This window comes from Oncorhynchus tshawytscha, unplaced genomic scaffold (genome assembly GCF_018296145.1).
Source record: "Oncorhynchus tshawytscha isolate Ot180627B unplaced genomic scaffold, Otsh_v2.0 Un_contig_3241_pilon_pilon, whole genome shotgun sequence".
Lineage (NCBI taxonomy): Eukaryota > Metazoa > Chordata > Actinopteri > Salmoniformes > Salmonidae > Oncorhynchus > Oncorhynchus tshawytscha.
The window spans coordinates 116,735-123,906 of record NW_024609699.1 but is presented as its reverse complement, the minus strand read 5'-3'; positions in this window follow the sequence as shown (position 1 = coordinate 123,906).

The window sequence follows — 7,172 nt, the reverse complement described above, 5'->3', positions numbered from 1 at the left end:
GCTGAATGGGGGGAGGGGTGCGGCTAAACGCAGGATTGATGTGCTCTCCGCCAATTACGGAGCGCTATTCGCAGCTGCAGAACACGGAGAATTTGGGAACCGGTGATGTTCTTTACGCGCGAAGTGCTTCTAGCAAAAGGAGGGAAGGAAAAAAGAAAAAAATCACCATGAAATAATATCGAGCACTTGATTAGTAGGTGCCCCTGCGAACAGATAACATGATTTGGGTCTAGAGGTTGCGTTTAATTTATAGTCTTATTTCAATGAAACTCATAAAATAATCCCCCTCTATTCCCAGCATCATAAAACGACTGTCTCTACTCCACCATTATAACTTCTGCCCAAAACAAGGCGGAAAATACATTAACATTTGGCTTCGTGCTTGTGGCCAACATGGCGCCCTTCTAGCTCGACACATTTTTGTTTGTCGGCTTTTCTAAATGAATCTGAGGAGAGGGAACGTTTACGTCGCATCGTCCGGGCGCCTGTAGGTGGCTTCAGCTCCAAAACCCAGTGTGAATGAATGAGCAGTTCTCCCTGCACTCCTGGCGGCCGAGGACAGACTGCACACCTCACTAAAACATCCTCAGTCTTCCTCTCTTATCTAGTCAGACACCGAATAGAGATAGAAAGGGCGGAATATGAATGATCACCTTCAAATGTGACCAACTAGCCTTGCATTACGTACTTCTATTAGCTATTGTAATTCACAGCCATTATCTCAAACTGGACTAAAATCCCAAAAGGGCCAGATGTACCGGTATTGAAGTGGGGATGCAGTGTTTCATGTATGCCACGAGAGGGCGCTCTGAGACGCCCTTTGACCGTTACCTGGTGCGACATTGCAACCAAATATAACTGGGTTCTATTATGACGTCATTCTAATGGGTGCAACCCTGCTACTTCTTGATACATTGTTGCATTCAGTCACAAAATGGAGCTGAACGTTGAATTAAGTCAGACTGTGAAAATAGACATCACATTGACTGGACAGACTAGGACTAGAAGGTTATATTCATCTCTCTTGAAAGTTACAGTTCCTGACTCGATATCCACGCTTTTAGGCTATCGAGTCCGTGGTCGACTTTTTGCCACTGATTAAGTCACGGAGACATGATTCAACGAGTGAGGGAGTGAAATAACACCACTGCAAATACAACCTATATTTATGTTTATTTATTTTCCCTTTTGTACTTTAGCTATTTGCACATCGTTACAACACTGTATATATATATATATATATATATATATATATATATACCTAACATGACATTTGAAATGTCCTTATTTTGGAACTTCTGTAAGTGTAATGTTCAAAGTTCATTTTTTATTGTTTATTATCTATTTCACTTGCTTTGGCAATGTAAACATGTGTTTTCCATTATGTACAATTGCACTAAATATTATTTGAATAATGTGAGATGTTAAATCCCAGCAGTCTTTAAAATGACATTCAGGAGAAAGGTTTTCAATAGTTGTTTTTAATTCATAAAACAATATTAATTGGAATATAATATTATAATGGAATATAACTAATAACAATAACTAGTAACTTAACTATGTATTCAGTGTAACTGATGCGGCAACTCTTATGCTCTGCTATTGCACAATTCTAATTTGTGCGTAGGTCACAAATGAAGCTATCCCCAGTAAAATTGGAGCACAACTCATGAGCCCACCACCTGCACTGTTCACACGTAGTCTAGTCCCCACCAGTGACTGAAACAAAAATACACTCCGCATCCCATTCTTTGGTGGCTGATGTGGCTTGTTGTGTTGCAACAACCTTCTTTGAGACAAACTTTTTGGAAGAACCTGCTTTGTTTTCTTAATTTCTCCATTTTCTTCTTGTTGATGTTTTTAAGGTGAGACTGTCAGTACAGCCTCAGACTCAGCCTTCCTTGACGTCATCTCCTGGAGCCTCAGGGACAACTCCAATAAAATTGCTGCTGCTGTTGGTTGTTGGTTTAAGCAAAAACAAACCCACAACAACAAGAACTCATGAGTGTTAGTACAATAAACACTTTGTTCTAATCAAATCACATATCAAATCAAACTTTATTCTTCACATGTGCCGAATACAACAAGTGTAGATCTTACCATGAACTGCTTACTTACAAGCCCTTAACCAACAGTACAGTTCAAGAAGAGTAAAGGAAAAATTTACCAAATAAACTAAAGTAAAATATAATAAAAAGTAACACAATAAAATAACAATAACGAGGCTTTATACCGGTAGCGAGTCAATGCATGGGGGTACAGGTTAGTTGAGGTAACTGTTATATGTAGGTAGGGGTATGCATAGCCTATGCATAGATAATAAACAGCAAGTAGCAGCAGTGTAAAAACAAATGGGGAGGGGGGGGGGGTCAATGTAAATAGTCCGGTAGCCATTTGATTAATTGTTCAGCAGTCTTATGGCTTGGGGGTAGAAGCTGTTAAGGAGCCTTTTGGCCCTAGACAAAAGTAAGGTGCTCCGGTACTGCTTGCCGTGCGGTAGCAGAGAAAGCAGTCTATGACTTGGGTAACTGGAGTCTGACAACTTTTTGGGCTTTCCTATTACTATATACCAGGTAATTACACATGTATTATGACACCGCCTATTATCTAGGTCTTGGATGGCAGGAAGTTTGGCCCCAGTGATGTACTGGGCTGTATGCATTACACTCTGTAGTGCCTTATGGTAAGATGCCAAGCAGTTGCCATACCAGGCGGTGATGCAACCGGTCAGGTCACCCTACCGGACACCCTAGACCCACTCCAATTTGCTTACCGCCCAAATAAGTCCACAGACGACGCAATCGCAACCACAGTGCACACTGCCCTAACCCATCTGGACAAGAGGAATAACTATGTGAGAATGCTGTTCATCGACTACAGCTCAGCATTTAACACCATAGTACCCTCCAAACTCGTCCTCAAGCTCGAGACCCTAGGTCTTGACCCCGCCCTGTGCAACTGGGTACTGGACTTCCTGACGGGCCACCCCCAGGTGGTGAGGGTAGGTAACAACATCTCCACCGCGCTGATCATCAACACTGGGGCTCCACAAGGGTGCGTTCTGAGCCCTCTCCTGTACTCCCTGTTCACCCACGACTGCGTGGCCATGCATGCCTCCAACTCAATCATCAAGTTTGCGGAACACACTACAGTGGTAGGCTTGATTACCAACAACAAAGAGACGGCCTACAGGGAGGAGGTGAGGGCCCTCGGAGTGTGGTGTCAGGAAAATAACCTCACACTCAACGTCAACAAAACAAAGGAGATGATTGTGGACTTCAGGAAACAGCAGAGGGAGCACCCCCCTATCCACATCGACGGGACAGTAGTGGAGAGGGTGGTAAGTTTTAAGTTCCTCGGCGTACACATCACAGACAAACTGAATTGGTCCACCCACACAGACAGCATCGTAAAGAAGGTGCAGCAGCGCCTCTTCAACCTCAGGAGGCTGAAGAAATTCGGCTTGTCACCAAAAGCACTCACAAACTTCTACAGATACACAATCGAGAGCATCCTGTTGGGCTGTATCAACGCCTGGTACGGCAACTACTACGGCTCTCCAGAGGGTAGTGAGGTCTGCACAACGCATCACCGGGGGCAAACTACCTGCCCTCGAGGACACCTACACCACCCGATGTCACAGGAAGGTCATAAAGATCATCAAGGACAGCTGCTGCCAACACACTGACTCAACTCCAGCCACTTTAATAATGGAAATTGATGGAAAAATATATCACTAGGCACTTTAAATAATACTACTTAATATAATGTTTACATACCCTACATTACTCATCTCATATGTATATGTATATACTGTACTCTATATCATAAACTGCATCTTTATGTAATACATGCATCACCAGCCACTTTAAACTATGCCACTTTGTCTACATACCCCACATTACTCATCTCATATGTATATACTGTACTCGATACCATCTACTGTATCTTGTCTATTCCATTCTGTACCATCAATCATTAATATATCTTTATGTACATATTCTTTATCCCTTTACACTTGTGTGTATAAGGTAGTAGTTTTGGAATTGTTAGGTTAGGTTACTCATTGGCTATTACTGCATTGTCGGAACTAGAAGCACAAGCATTTCGCTACACTCACATTAACATCTGCTAACCATGTGTATGTGACAATTTTTTTTGATTTGATTTGATTTGAGGTAGGACCAAGCCCATGTAATGCTTTGTAGGATAGCAGTAAAACCTTGAAATCAGCCCTTGCCTTGACAGGAAGACAGTGTAGGGAGGCTAGCACTGGAATAATATGATCAAATGTTTTGGTTCTAGTCAGGATTCTAGCAGCCATATTTACAACTAACTGAAGTTTATTTAGTGCTTTATCCGGGTAGCCGGAAAGTAGAGCATTGCAGTAGTCTAACCTAGAAGTAACAAAAGCATGGATACATTTTTCTGCATAATTTTTGGACATTAAGTTTCTGATTTTTGCAATGTTACGTAGATGGAAAAAAGCTGTCCTTGAAACAGTCTTGATATGTCCGTCAAAAGAGAGATCAGGGTCCAGAGTAACGCCGAGGTCCTTCACAGTTTTATTTGAGACGACTGTACAACCATTAAGATTAATTGTCAGATTCAACAGAAGATCTCTTTGTTTCTTGGGACCTAGAATAAGCATCTCTGTTTTGTCCGAGTTTAAAAGTAGAAAGTTTGCAGCCATCCACTTCCTTATGTCTGAAACACAGGCTTCTAGCGAGGGCACTTTTGGGGCTTCACCATGTTTCATTGAAATGTTCAGCTGTGTGTCATCCGCATAGCAGTGAAAGTTAATGTTATGTTTTCGAATGACATCCCCAAGAGGTAAAATATATAGTGAAAACAATAGTGGTCCTAAAACGGAACCTTGAGGAACACCAAAATTTACAGTTGATTTGTCAGAGGACAAACCATTCACAGAGACAAACTGATATCTTTCCGACAGATAAGATCTAAACCAGGCCAGAACTTGTCCGTGTAGACCAATTTGGGTTTCCAATCTCTCCAAAAGAATGTGGTGATCGATGGTATCAAAGCAGCCCTAAGGTCTAGGAGCACGAGAACAGATGCAGAGCCTCGGTCTGATGCCATTAAAAGGTAATTTACCACCTTCACAAGTGCAGTCTCAGTGCTATGATGGGGTCTAAAACCAGACTGAAGCATTTCGTATACATTGTTTGTCTTCAGGAAGGCAGTGAGTTGCTGCGCATGTCCAGGATCCAGTTGCAGAGAGAGTTCAGTCCCAGGGTCCTAAGCTTAGTGATGAGCTTTGTGGGCACAATGGTGTTGAATGCTAAGCTGTAGTCAATGAACAGCATTCTCACATAGGTGTTCCTTTTGTCCAGGTGGGAAAGGACAGTGTGGAGTGGGATTGAGATTGCGTCATCTGTTGGGGCGGTATGCAAATTGGAGTGGGGTATACGGGAGGATGCTGTTGATTTGATCCATGGCCAGCCTTTCAAAGCACTTCATGTGTCCTTGGGCACAGGGTCTATGGTAGTCTGCTTGAAACATGTAGATATTACAGACTCGGTCTGGGAGAGGTTTAAAATGTCAGTGAAGACACTTGCCAGTTGGTCCGTGCATGCTTTGAGTACACGTCCTGGTAATCCGTATGGCCCCACTGCTTTGTGAATGTTGACCTGTTTAAAGTCTTGCTCACATCGGCTACCGAGAGCGTTATCACACAGTCGTCCAGAACAGCTGGTGCTCTCGTGCATGCTTCATTGTTGCTTGCCTCGATGTGAGCATGAAAGGCATTTAGCTCGTCTGGTAGGCTCGCGTCACTGAGCAGCTCGTATTTGGGTTTCCCTTTTGTAGTCCATAATAGTTTTCAAGCCCTGCCACAGCCGACGAGCGTCAGAGCCAATGTAGTACGAGTCAATCTTAATCCTGTAGTGACGCTTTGCTTGCTTGATTGTTCGTCTGAGGGCAAAGTGGGATTTCTTATAAGCGTCCGGATTAGTGTCCCGCTCCTTGAAAGCGTAAACTCTAGCCTTTTGCTCGATGCAGATGTTCCCTGTAATACATGGCTTCTGGTTGGGATATATACTTACAGTCACTGTGGGGACGATGTCGTAAATGCGCTTATTGATGAAGCCGATGACTGAGGTGGTGTACTCCTCAATGCCATTGGATGAATCCCAAACATATCCCACCACCTCTATAAGCAACTATATATTCCCTAAAATGAGTGCCGATATGTATTTTTCTTACCAACATTTGGAGCAGGTAGGCTGCAGGCTGTAGGTTGTGGTGGAGTTTCGGTGTTAAGGTGGTGGTGGTAGAGCTAGTGGTGGAGGTGATGGTGGTAGAGCTAGTGGTGGAGGTGATGGTGGTAGAGCTGGTAGTGGTGGTAGAGCTAGTTGTGGCGGTAGAGCTAGTGGTGGTGGTGGAGGTAGAGCTAGCGGTGGTGGTGGAGGTAGAGCTAGCGGTGGTGGTGGAGGTAGAGCTAGCGGTGGTGACAGCGACACACCTCAGTAATATGAAGCTATATGTCATCAGATGGGAACAGACCTCAGTAATATGAATCTACAGTAGATGTCACCAGACAGGGATATTGTTGTGGTGGTAGAGCTAGTGGTGGTGGCGGTAGAGCTAGCGGTGTTGACAGCGACACACCTCAGTAATATGAAGCTATATGTCATCAGATGGGAACAGACCTCAGTAATATGAATCTACAGTAGATGTCACCAGACAGGGATATTGTTGTGGTGGTAGAGCTAGTGGTGGTGGCAGTAGAGCTAGTGGTGTTGACAGCGACACACCTCAGTAATATGAAGCTATATGTCATCAGATGGGAACATACCTCAGTAATATGAATCTACAGTAGATGTCACCAGACAGGGATATTGTTGTGGCGGTAGAGCTAGTGGTGGTGGTAGAGCTAGTGGTGGTGATGATGATGTTAGAGCTACTGCTGGTGGTGGTGACGGTAGAGCTAGTGCTGGTGGTAGAGCTAGTCGTGGCGGTAGAGTAAGCGGTGGTAGTAGAGCTAGTGGTGGTGGTAGTAGAGCTAGTGGTGGTAGTATAGCTGGTAGAGCTAGTGCTGGTAGAGCTGGTGGTAGAAATGGTAGAACTAGTGGTGGTGGAGCTAGTGGTAGATCTAGTAGAGATAGTGGTGGTGGTAGAGTTTGTGTTGGTGTTAGAGCTAGTGGCGGTGG